A 13,775-nucleotide genomic window follows, 5' to 3' on the forward strand; every position below is an offset into this window, starting at 1 on the left:
GAAACAATAGGAGAGCAGGGGGCCGGCTGTGACAAGACAGTTTGCAAGATGTGTAGAAATTAATGAATTTAACTTTGAGAAAGAAGTAAAGAAAGTTTTCTTTACAAAATCTGCATTTATTGTTCCAATTATTTTGAAACTATAATATATGTATGTCTTCCCCACTCTCAGGCGGTTGTAGCTAGAATGCAAAAGAAAGAGGGGAGAAAAAAAAGGTCTCCCACATAAACAAGTTTATTGTTTTGTTGGCGATAATGATCCCTTTCTAGGATCACAGACTGTGAAGCACCACCTCTTCAGTGGCAGATCCATAATGGATAATCAGTGGGCGGCGAAGACTCGGCGGTAAATATTGACATGAAGAAGCATGTCTTTGTGCTGCCCAGACATGCAGTCCGCTGCACTAAAGCAAAAAGAAATAAATAAAAGAAATGAACAATCGAAAGTTTGAAACCCAGAGAACTTGAGGTTAGGTTTTTCTTCACTCTCTACACTGATGTTATTTCCATAACACGTATTGATTGGTTCTGCTCTGTAGCTCTCTCAGCAAATGAGGTAGCACATATGTGTTTATATTATATATATATCCATTTCAGGATGGAGAAAAAATATCAATATCTGCCTTGAATAATCAGTACTGGTTATATATTCTATAGCAAGGGAAAAGTAAGTAAGACTAAAAAATGCAAGTCAAATCAATGTATTTGACTTTTAAATAGATATACACCAACCATAACTTAATAATATGCTCTAATTAATATGATGCAGTGAGAGCACAAGTTATAAAATATGTTTTATAATTTCCACATACACACAAAGTAATGCACACAACGTAATCAAGACATAAGATAAAAGTCATGAAAGTCTATTTATTAAATATCAAAGTGCTTTGAAGACACATAAAAGACAAAACAATGTGGAATATTAATCAAAATGGAAAGGGAAATGAATAAGTGTTAAAGATGAATAAATATACCTTGGACATATGAAAGCTAGTCCATAAAGCCTGTTTATGCACTGTAATTGTGTGTGTATGTGTGTGTGTGTGTGTGTGTGTGTGTGTGTGTGTGTGTGTGTGTGTGTGTGTGTGTGTGTGTGTGTGCCAGGGCCTGTAAGTGTCCGTGTGTTTTCTTTTGCTGCATGAGCGTGTGCGTCTTTAAATATTCTAATCGATGTTTACGACCCCTGGCAGGAGGAGGGCTGTCAGCATGCCAGCATCACTGCAGCTGGGGAATATGCACCCCTCCCCTTCAACACACACACACACACACACACACACACACACACACGGCACCACCTTTCCTCTCTCTCCCTCAGCGGCTGCCACTCCTCTCACAGGTTCCTTTAACCTCTAAACATTTATTCCCTTCCTCCGTCCTCTCTTCCTCCTCTCTCATCCTTGTCTTTGCCTCTGCATCCCCTTCTGTCTCCCCATCTCTCGCTCTCTTTCTCATAAGTGTCTGTGTGTGTCTCTCTCTCTCCCTCTCTTTTGAGTTTCAAATCATGATCCCCCTCTGCTGCAAGGAAAACTCCACCTACTCAGCGCTGTTAATGTAGTCTCTGACAGTGCGAGCCTCCCTCTCTCTCTCTCTCCACCTCGTTCTCTGTGTCTCTCACTCTCTCTCTCTCTCTCCTGGGCATCTCCCCCCGACCCTCCTCTTCCTCCTCCTCCTCCTCCTCCCCGAATCATCCTCTCCCCTCACAACGCTCTCCGTCTCCACTTGCGCTCGCAGCCTCCTGCCCGTTCACTGCTCTCAGCTCTCCTCTCTCCGCCTATCTTCCTTTTATTGCGCACACACACACACACATACACATTCACACACATACACACACACACATACACACTCACACACATGTATGCATACGCTCTCCCTTCTCTCACCGTCTCCCCTCTCTCTCTCTCACTTTGTCCTGTGCAGACTTGAGGAGCCCCGGAGAGGAGATGATGCTGATGGTGATGGTGCTGGAGCTTTAGTGGTGATTTTTTTTTTGTTCCATCTTTTTTTTCCACTCTTACAAAAACAAAGAAAAGAAAGAAAACTCAGACTCAGAACAATGTTGATGCACCAGCAGCTGTTCCCTCTGCGCCGTGTCGATCTGCCTGCCTCCCGACTAGAATCAGCCCATTTTGGGGGGATTTAAGCGACAGAGTGTGCTGCTGCTGCTGCTGCTGGCTGTGCGCTCTGCGGTTCCTGGCGCGCTGCATCTTCTTCCTCTTCCTCTCCTCTTTCTCCCTCCACTGAAGGATGCTCAGCTCTCTCCACGAGCAGGAATATTCCCACTACAACTACCAATACTCGTGCTGCTGCTGTCCACTTTCCTGCCCCGACCACATCGCAGTCTGAGGCGCCCTGAAGGGATAGAAGAAGCATGTCCGAGGCGCCCGCGTTGCACCTGGAAATGAGCCGTCTGCTGCTGCCGGTTCTGCTGGACTCCAGCCTTTAAACCAGACTTGAGATTTACCCCTTAATCACAGAAAAACAAAGGCTCCGAAGAAACTAGGGGGAGATCCTAAGAGTTCCTTTTCCTGGGCGAGCCAAAGATTTCCTGTGTCACTGTATAACGAGGAGCACCGGCTGCTTAACCAGCTCTATGGTTTTCTGACTTACCCAAGACTGTGATTTTGGCATCTGACTAAGAGGTAAGGCTGCTTTTTACTTTGACTTTGCTGTGTTGCTTCTTTGTAGCATTGTTCACTCGTCCTCGGCGACACCGATGCTTTACTTTGGAGTGTCTCTTGTGCTTTGCTGGATTACTTTCTCATGGTCTGCTTGAAAAAAAAAAAAAAAACTGTGTCAAACTGAGCTCCTGCTGCATCCCCAAGCTCTGTCTGATTAGTCATGACTGGCACCGCTCCGTCCTGTTTACTATGCATCATCCGGTGTCTGGAGCAATGTCCCTCACTGTGTGTTTCTGCTCGGCAGACGGTTGGGAACGAATGGCACTGCAGCCGAGAAGCCGCCGGTGTTTTAGTGTTTAAGGGGATTTTGCCGGTAAACCACGGAGCGATGCAGCGTCCGTTCTCACCGCGATCGGTCCCCTCGGGGAATCTGCTGCTGCACTCGGAGATGAGCTGCAGCTATTTTTAAGTTCATGTGTCCATTTTTGGAGGAGGGGATGCTTCATTATCTTCAGGTCATGATTCATTTTCCGTCTCTAAAATCCAGATGACTCTCCCTTTAAGTTTTTAGCAACGAGGGTTTTTATATTCCCACATGGCAGATATGAAAACGTCTGTTATTCTGTATGTGATTCCTCTCATCACGCTGATTATCCCGACAGGGATCATCATGTCCACGGAGGTCTGCTTTGCATCCAGGTAGTGCGTCTCATTTGGAAGTCAGCTATACTGTATTCCAATTGGTGCGTGGGTCCCTCCCTGATCTGGATGTGGGGTAATTAGGTTCCGGGAAGGGGGGGGGGGGTTCACTTTACGGTTCAGTGTCAAAGAGTCTGAATCCAGCAGTGCACATGACTGAGGCTATCACATCCTGTTTGACGCAGAGATGTTCACTCACAGATGTGGTTCTACTGGATCATGCCAATGAAACCAAATTCAAACTTAAGGGGTGATTGCATTTGCACTTCTGTAGTTTCTGGATCGTCGCTCTTCGACATTCTGTTGAATAAATTACACAAATGAAAGTCAGTGGATGGGGAGACTACATAAAGTCCCTTTTGATAAAAAAAAAAAAAAACAGAAAGACATCCCGCTCAGATCAACTGCTCTGAAATGATTCACTGATGCCATTATGGTCCATCTATCCTGCTTTAGTGCTGCGAGCAATAGACGTATTGAGGACTTGGAGCCAGAGGACTGTTGGGAAGATCTATATCAATAAAGCACTTAAAAAAAAAAAAAAAGATCATGAAATAGTGTGGTGTTAAAATATATCTTTGCAAGGAGCAACATGATGATACTACTGATGAGCTCTGCACTGTAAAAAACATCCGATTGAAGTTATTTTGCCAAAAGTTCGATAAGATATTGACGCGTTGCCGGTGAGATCAGATGATTCCACTTGTTGCAAATGCAGTTTGATGTTTTTCCGTTGGTTTTATTTTTGTTATTTTGTGTCAGGGGCTTGATGTAACACTTTCAGTAGGAGGATTTTGAAGTACACCTGGTTTGACTCTCATGGGAACTTGATCCAAATCGACTCATGTTCTTTTGGATACAGTAGGTAGTTTCTTGGGCATAGTGTAAACTTTGTGCTCTTAAAAAATATTGTTTTCCAAGTGAAGCGTTCCTAAAAGCACATTTTAATGTTACCAGCAAAAGAGAACTATATTCTGTGTACTGACAGGTGACAAGTTGAAGGGAAATCATTGAATAAATGAGTGGAGAAACATAAGTACTTCCACCAACAACCAAACACCAGATATAGTCATTATTTTTTGGAAAATTTGGTGTTCATCCCTCCGGTTCAGCAACATTCATAAATTATATAATGTTTTTTTAATCATTCTTGTCACCCAACCACAGCTGTAAAGTAAGATACTGTATAATCATGGAGAGCTGAATGAAAATGAAAAATGCTTCATTCTAGAATGGCATTGATAATATTTGTATAGTGCTGTTAAAAGTTATACCAAAGACGTGTAGTGATGTGTAAGTCAACCTGTTACTTAGCCACACAAGCTCCTCCCTCACTGTCAGCCGTGTGATCAACCAGGATTTCAAAATGATGGAGGGAGTTTGATCCCACCAGCAGTATATCCTGTCTGACATATTACATCACACAACGCCCTTGAACCGGAGTAATTGTCATGTAGATGGTTCAGCCATGGTTCTCTCAAGGCGACCACAGTAAATGTGTAGAGGCTAGCTGCTCCTGTTGGACGACATAGCCTACTTTCTCTCAAATATTCAGGAATAATTAAACAAATAATATATTATGATGATAAAAGAGTGTCATATATGTTTATTTATACATCAATTATACTCAAATTCGAAGAATCTACATCCTTGCTAGCAGTTTTGCTGAACTAAATGCTTACGCCAGCATGCTAACACGCCCGCGACCTTAGTTTGGCTACTTTGTGCAGCATTGAATGTTAGCATGCTAAAATTTGGCTAATTAGCACTAAACACAAAGTGGAACGGAGCCTGATAGGAATGTATTTACTTCAGTACATATTTGGTCATAGTATAGGACAAATGCATTTCTTAACTTTACATTTCAACACGATGCGCATGTTAGCACCCAGATAAATGATACAGCCGGGGGGAGAAAGAGAATCCTGAAGCTTTACAGAACAAAATGAATCATGGGGGATGAGTGAGAGGTCAAAGGACGATGGGAGGTATGTGAGAGAAAGGTATCAAGCAGAGAGAAGGAGGAGGTCAGTGAGATAATATAAAGAGGCAGGAAATCCTAGAAGGAGTAAGAGAACTGTAGGTGTTGATGGGCGACAAATGTCTCCATAGGGAACCAGCGCCGCAATAACGGGCACTTCTTTTTAGGGAAAGGTGTAACACTGCTTACTGCAGCAAAGAATAGAAGAAGCTGTGAGATGTTCCCCTCCGCGACTCCTCTACCTGAGCAAGCGGTAATGAATTACTAGCAAGTGCACACTTCAATTACGCAAGCACACGCGCACGACGCATAACTACATTAGAGCGCAGAGGGCGTCGCCTAAAAGTTGGTGAAGTTGATTCAGAGCCAGAGGACGAGCTGATGCGTCCTTCAGCTCAAACAAATCAACTCATTTCAGTGCCTTCGCTGCCCTTGTTTAGTCCCAGATACACACTTTAATACGTATGTGGAAAGGAAATAGAATTTAATGTGTGTAGTGTGTTTAATTAGGCGGAGGCAAGGATTTCTTGTCCTAAACAATCATTTTTTTTTTTTAAGCCACGAAAAGCACAGGTTTCTGGCGACTTTGCATAGCCAGTGCATAAAAAAGCGACAACAAAGGCATGAACTCAAACAAAAGCCTCCACACTTGACGTCTGTGTCTTATTTTAGCCTCCTACGGCAAAAAATGTGGACGCCAAAGGGTCGGGACCAACTGATAGACAGCTAATTAACCTACTCAGCCACTCTCGCTGACTTCAACCGTTTTTGGGGTTTGTTAAGTTTGGTTATATATGTTTATTTATATATCATTTGTCATGTCAAAATATCTGCCATGAATCAAGTTTTTTTTTTTTTTTTTGCTTCTTTTCTTTCCAAATTGAACACAAATAAATGCTCTTATCACAGAGCTCACCTTCTATCTTACTTCCATTTTATTTCTTACTTTCTCGCCATCCTTTCTTTGCGTGTTGTATTCATTCCTCCTGTGTTTAATGTTTTCCTTTCCTGTCTTTGTTTCTATTTTTCTTCAGTTCTTCTTCCTTCGTTCCTTCCCTTCCACTGCATACTTTATGTACATACATGTGTTTATTTGCCTGTTTGTGTCTTGTCTCCGTGTCCACTCTCCTCTGTCCAATTAGCCACACGAGCAACATTGCATCTCCTCCCAAACAATACTACAAAGACAATAACAGCTTCTCCGAATTCACTCTGAATATTTCTTCTCATTCGGTGTTGGCAGCGAGCTGCTCAGTAAATCTTTGTGTGTGTTGGCGCTCTAAGCGGGTACGTGTGTGTGCACGTATGTGTGTTTGCACCCATGTGTGTGTGTGCACGTATGTGTGTTTGCATGCATGTGTGTGTGTGTGAGCAGGGAGGGCTCTCTTGGGGGGCTGGGGAAATTGGAGGCTTACTTTCTTTCCACTAATTACCCAGCAACAGTCCCCACTAATTGCCAGGGCCTCACATGCATTTGATAACTTTAAATATACAGCAGCACAAAGCCATGTGAACGACGCGGGGGCATGGTGGGAGGTTGGAAAAGGGGAGAACAAAGCAGGTCCTTTGACGCTTTGAAGTTGTGTACACGCCATAACCTGCAGAGAAACTGCCCGTGCATGTGGATCCATCTCCTTGGAGGATCTGCGTTAACACTAAAAACATCAACACAGAGTGTACCGTTGAACTCGTTGATGCTGAGTAGCCTCAAAATGAAAACGGGGATGAATGCTGTCTGAGTGGAGAGACATAACACATGTAAAGTCCAGTGCATGGTCCTGCAACCAACCTTGCTTTTATGAACGGTAATAATCAGAGACGTATTGATTCAGGTTGTACTTATTATGAGTGGGAGCTCTCAGCACCCTCTGAGGGAGAGGGCCTCACGATGAATCAAAATGTAATTGTGAAAAGTATTATTTCTCATTCTATATTTATTTATATTCCCTCAAAATCACTCACCGTGATACTTTAATGTTTCGCAGTTAAACTTTATCGCTGCAATTTGTCTGTTTTTGGAAAAAGTCCTGCACAGAAAATAAAACGCCCTCGGTGTCTCTATCAGGATCCACCCATTACTAATGTTATCAGTATCATGGCCATTCTAATCTTCAGATGGGTCAAACTGCACCGTTCACTTCAGTGAAATGTGACCATGTGATTTGCAACAAAACAACTAGGTTTCAGCAATAAAAATACTTGGTTAGGTAGAGGAAAAGACGTGGTTTGGGTTTAAATGTACGTTTGCTTCATTACAAATGTGTGATAAAAGAAGACCTATTTTTTCCTATGATGACATCCTGGCTGCCCTACTCTGCCCCTGATTGGCTAGCAGGTGTTTCCTAATTTGATGGGGTTGGTTGGGTTTATGCATGAGAAGTCTAACCAATCAGAAGCAGAGTAGTGCAGGTCATGCTCTCACCATCCTCAGAAAAAAACCTACACACACAAACACAAGCAGCGGTCTCCTGGGTGAAAGTCCTCTGTTTGTTTGGCCCGTGTATTGATCAACCGCCAACCCATGTGGACTTTGTGGCTCTTTATACTACAACGTCTGACTTATTCCTTTCCTTCAAATAGCAGTTTCCCTAAGTAAAGGTTGTTTTATTGACAAGAGGAGCTAACAGCAACTTTTAAATCAAAGTAAATTGTTGCTAGCTCGTTTTGTAAAACTGTTGAAAAACGGGATTTAGCCGCTTCGACTTTCTCTGACTTGTGGATGTTGCCAGTCGGGTTTGGAGAGCATCTGTGAAAGTTTGTGAGGAAAAAAAACAACATTTTGTTAATTGTATTTACCAATTACAGATATTGGTGCAGAGTCCAGAGTTGTATTCATGGAGGTCTATAAGCGTATAAGAAGAAGAAAACCTGCTGTTCACAAAATGCACTGGTCTACGTTTAGTGGACTGGGACTAAGTGTGATCTCACAGCAGTGGCAACCAAAGGCGATAATATCATTTTATTTCCAGATCACTGATCAATAACACAGACATAAGGTAGTCGAGTCCACCAGGGGAGAACATTTGTTGTGAACCTGCAACACAATAAAAAAAAAAAAATCTGCAGCCGCTGCATTATTTCCAAGAACAAAACGTCTGAAGTGGGAATGGAAGAAGGGTAGAAGGTCTTATCTGTGGCGGCTGCTATTTATGCATCGAATGCAAGATGGACGACTGCATGGAACAGGGCTTTTACTTTGCCTGCAGCAGCACTAAAACTTTGATGATTGAAGCTAAATATATATTATAAGAAAGAAAGAGAAAATAACTGAATCCCAAGAAAAGATTGGATTGATTTTATGTTGGGTTGCTGACAGATGGGGGCTTCGGTGTATCTACCTGGAGGTCTTCATGCATGAATGTCCCCAAATCTGTTTCTCAGTAAAAATGGTGGTCTCGGGACCTCAGAGGGGGACAGGCTGGTGAAAGAACAACGAGTCTCTCCCATCTCCTGTCTTCTCCATAAATAGCTTTATCTCCCCCTGCCACTGAGCGATACTGACAGCCTGCATTAGCAACCTGGAACTGATTTCACTTAAGAGTTTGAGTCCTTGTTGGAATTGATTTGTCTTATAAGGAAGAACAAAAGTCAACACAAAGGTCCAAGTGAAGGTTAGAAAAGGCGGCGTGGAGGAGGCGTGAACGGACAGACAGTGCTCGAGGGAGCCGGCGGCGCTTTTCATCGCATAAGTAGAGCAAATAGATTCAATAATGAGCCCCGTCACATGAATACACACTGAGAGGCATTTATGGTAAACACGTGTGATTTAATGAGCTGTGATGGAAGACTTCCAGCTTTGTAAAATTGTCACCTGATCTTGGAACAGATCAAAGCTCTCAGCGTGCGTTCAGATGGGGATTCGCTTGTCAAGAGACGACTCGACGTCAAAGTTAAAACGCTAAACAAGACGCCCTTTAGAGATCTACATAACCTCTTTCATCGTGAGATAAATCACTGCATTCTAAAGCATGTAATAAGGAAAGGCTTATAATCGGACTTCTTTTTTTTGCAAGCAGAGGAGTCGCCTCCTGATGGCCGGCAGAGAGAATGCAAGTTCAAGGAACTTGGCTTCACTTTTCAGAACCGGAGGTTGCCGCTTGGTATTATCGTCACCTTGTGATGAGCCCTTCATATCTACAAAGGGAGCAGGTTGTCTTGTCAGAGTCTGCCATGTTTGCACAAACCGAACACTGGCTCTAGAGAAGGCCTTTCACGTTTTTATGTAAACAGAAAGCGTTTTTTAGACACGCTTGGAAAGGGAGGGGTGCAAAATAAAAAAAGAGGATAAGGCAAATACTGTGCACAAGGAATTTTGTGAAATTGTGCAATTTAATGCAGAAAATCAGAATCGATAACAAGTCATCCCTGGCATATTGCTTTGCACAAACGGTTGAAGCGCTGTTAAGCCGGTCTGTGTTTCCCGCCGTTACTCCGCCACGTAAAGCAGTGAACTAAATGTGAGTCCAGGGAGCCGTCCTTCGCAAAACGGGCCCCTTTTTGCCGTTGAATTACAGTCTAGCTATAAGACATTGGTGCGGGGCTAAAGAACATGCATTGATCTGTTTGTCAAAGGGGGTGAAAAATTCTGATGAGGTATTGATCGTAGTAAATCAAGACATAAGTCACCTTGGTTAAGGGCAGCGGGGCCCGGCTGATAGATTGTATGATGTATATATGATTATCAGAGCTTGAAACAAGGCATTGAAATATGACCACTTTGCTGACTAGCTGTTTAAAACCATCATTCACTGACAGACTTTTATTGACAAGCTCTTGGAGAAACACAATTGCTGAACACTAACAAAAGTTTTTTGGGGGGGTTTCACATTCTGACATTCAGCATCGTCGGCTTTATGGCGGCATGCGGAGAAGTGGGGTCGTGTCTCTCAGATATACAGGGGGGGTATTGCGTAATCAGCATACCACGAGCGGTCGGCTGTGTGAACGCCAGCGGCTCGTGAAGGATGGTTATTGTTTCAGAAAGAGACAGAGTGAACGGATGGCGGAGTGAGAGAGAACAAGGGGGTTGAGAGTGAAAGAGAGAGTCTGAAAGGGCGAGAAAATAAAAGAGACGTGAACTTGAAAGCGACAATGAAATAGAGCATCGGCGATATAAAGGCAGGGGAGAAAACAAAGGGGGAGAGGACAAGACAAAACTCCCGAAAATGAAAGAAAAGCGAGAAGATTAAAAAGGATGACTGAGTCAAAGTGGAGAAACGGAGGATAATGGAGGAGACTGATGGCGAAAGTAAAGAGAAAAAGAAGGGGAGAATCCAATTATATTTGGCTTCAAGAAACCCGACGTCACATCATATGTGTCAATCAGTGTTCTGAGACTTCACCCCATCTGCACTTTTAAGCTTCTCCCTCAAGAGGCTCCTCGGTCAGTTGGTGACATTTAAACACATTTTGAGGAAATAAGTTCTCATTATCTGTAGTTCATCGGTCGGCCCCTCGATTTGTTGTTTCATAAATAGACAAGTGATGATTTTTTTTTATTTGTCCTTCACATCTCAGACATCACCTGTCAATCACACAGTCTGGACGACCTCTACGCTCTGCTGGACACGCCTGCTGCTGGTTGGACCAGGTGTTGTCTAATGTGCATGAGGGTTAGGGTCATCTCTCCTGAGTTATGGCTTTTGTTTCAACCAAGAAAACACATCATCAGGCATCTGTTATTTGTATATTCACTGACCTTGGTGTTACTTTTTTTTGGTGCCGTGGTGGGCTCAGGTTTAAGCGGGGGTGAACGTAGGCTGGTTTGGTACTCTGTACTACTAAAGGGACGAGGGAACTGGGGCTTCCTGCCAAAACCTGGCAACAACAACAATTTTCAACAAGAAAATTAATTTGCTAAATTGTTTTTTCCGGTTGTTTGTTTCCACACGCATTATGTTTCACTTTCATTAACATTGAGATTTGTTTTGCATATATGGTGTAGGATTTATTGAAAAAAATGTGTTCGCTGGTGGGAAAATTGTCAATAAATCTTTTTTATAGCATCCAAATTGCGACTTGAAGACGCGTGAACACATCGAAGTCGGAAAAAACGTCTTCCCGACTTGGAAAATGGAAACATCCGAGGCGCACTTGACAGCAACAATTAATTGCTTCTGAATTGTTTCAGGTTTGTGTGTTTGTGGAGCTCAGACCTGCAGGTTCTGCTGCCTTTCCAACACTGTTTAGTCAGCCGACTGCCAGCGATCATCAACTTCTGCTGCAGATGTCTTATACCGAGTGTTTGGCAGTCATTTCTTGCAACAGTCTCCCAAATAACAAGACAAGTAAGTCCAGTGTTCAACAAGCTATGGCACACTAGTGTGTGGTATTTTTGTTATTTTGAAAGGTTTGTCCGTGGCACCATTTAAAGGTCACATATTGTAAAAAAAAAAAATGTTTTCATTATTTTTATGAAGCGGGTCTCAGTGGTAGTTAATACTGTGAAAGTACCTAAAAGGCTAAGTTCATGGAGAAACACAAACCCGTATTTAATTGGGCCTTTAAACGAGCCGTCAACAGTTAATGTCACAACGAGACAATCATAAAAAGTAGAGATTTAACATAAAAGCAGCTTCTAGCAGAAACCCAAAATGCAAGTTTGAACCTGGAAATGAGTATGATGTCACGTGTTTGACGTTTTGATGAATGCTTTGGCATAACACTTTGTTTCGCTTCCCTCATTCTACTCCAGCAAATTGGATGTTTTGTACAAAAAAAAAATATCTTGTTGTTTGCGGGGAGAAGCACTCGTGTTCCTCGACGAGTTTTACTTCAAACTCTTTATTTATGAACGTTTATGTCTGTGCTTGCTCTTGGATTGCTGCAATAATACCATATTCAGAGGAGGAACTCATCCAAATCAACAGTGTGAGCAGATCTGCTACTTCTCAGATGTAAGGGAATATGGGAATACGGATGTGTGTGTGTGTGTGTGTGTTTATGCACGTCTTCCGCTGTAGCACTTTCACGTTCGGGTGGCGTTTACATGAAAGAGGAAATCACTGCCGGCTTCAAGACAAGACTTCTTCTCTCCGAGCCGCCGAGAAAATTAAATGAGTCAGGATGTAAAATGTATTCATTATTTGATTTCCATCTCCTTACGTCGGCCACTGAATCCCACACTACAAACGGCTCAGCGCTGAAGTGCCCCCGGCCCACGTGCACAATAACACCGCTGATCATTTAAATGCAGACGTTTCACCCGTTTTTTTAACGTCGGACAGAAGCTGAATATAATATCAGCCAGAATTGTTTATTGTTTGGTGGGGGGTTTTTTTCTCGACACTATTACAGCCACATAATAATCCATGTTTACTGAGTGGAATGCTAGTGGAGTATGAATGGGCTCCTGCAGTGGCTCTGTGGTAATGTATCCAGGTGGGTATACATGTTTAATTCTATGGACATATGTGTTTGTGGGAGGTTTATTGTTCACCCGAGGGCAGCGTTAGCCGCAGGTATCCGGAGCCTGAATTGCTGAGGCCAGCAGTATGTGAGCAGATATTGACTGTATGAGTGATGCTCATATTTACCTTTTACCTATTATTGTAGCGAAAAGTGAAAATCCCCCTCTCGCTCCCCATGCCCCGCCCCTTTTTGCCATACTCATCTCTCCAGCTTCCAATCATTTGGCCGTTTGTCTCCAAGAACGTGTGAGGTGTCGCTTCAACGACATTTCAAAGTGCGATTTAAAGGTGTCTGTTTTGTCCGATTTTTTTCTTGCCACTTCCTGGAATCGACCTTCCTCAAGCTGAAAAAAACCCCCAAAAAACAAAACAGAAAGTCGAGAGTTTGGGACGTTTCATGGTATTTGCTTTTGTCAGCAGACAGATGCTGCAGGAGAAAAACATCGGATTAATGAATTCAGTTGTACAGTGAGGGTCTAATGGGAGCGGTGAAAAGTATGCGTGACTTAATTGTGACGAAGGATTGGCTCGGATCAAGGTTTGGAAAGGCTGAGCGAGGGAATTGAAAAAGAATGAGCTTGTGATGATTATATCATATTCAGAGTTGATGTTTTTTTGCTAATGTAACATTTTAGCACCGTAGGCACTTTGGAAACTACCCAGGAGAGCACATAGGCCTTGTGTGCCAAGATGGAAATTATATTTACAGCATCATTTCCCAGAATGCCGAGCAAAATAATCCATTTCAAATGAATGAATCTGAGAAAACGACGACTTTGTATGATCAACATTTTGGGTGATATATTGGGCCACTATTGGTGCAGCTGGAGCCCAATTTGGAGTTCGCCAACTTGTTTGTTATATTCAAGCAGCGGTTTATCCTCACATTAATGTTGGGCGGTGGGAAAACCCGCCATCGTCATATTCCTGTTTCAGACATGTTCACGTAGCAAAAATGTAGTGCATTGGTAAAACCAAGTAGGCGGATGCCTGCAACATGTTTTAAAGAAGAAAGTGTTAAAATGCTTCAGCTAACACATTGATTCAGCTCCACCAGAATATCAAT

The 13,775-nt window shown here is 42.9% G+C and overlaps 1 protein-coding gene across 2 annotated transcripts in view; it reads left to right on the forward strand.

Moving 5' to 3' along the window:
* Positions 1 to 2,499: 2,499 nt before the first annotated feature.
* sgcd (sarcoglycan, delta (dystrophin-associated glycoprotein)) overlaps positions 2,500 to 13,775 on the forward strand; it is a 228,802-nt gene continuing 217,526 nt past the window's right edge. Inside the window, exon 1 of one of the 2 annotated variants that reach the window (XM_084029168.1) lies at positions 2,500 to 2,641. The gene's annotated coding sequence lies outside the window, so the exon portion shown is untranslated. The remainder of the gene's footprint in view (positions 2,642 to 13,775) is intronic. The other variant, XM_084029167.1, reaches the window with a different exon arrangement.

Source organism: Eutrigla gurnardus (assembly GCF_963514095.1).
Source record: "Eutrigla gurnardus genome assembly, chromosome: 15".
In the NCBI taxonomy this organism is placed as follows: domain Eukaryota; kingdom Metazoa; phylum Chordata; class Actinopteri; order Perciformes; family Triglidae; genus Eutrigla; species Eutrigla gurnardus.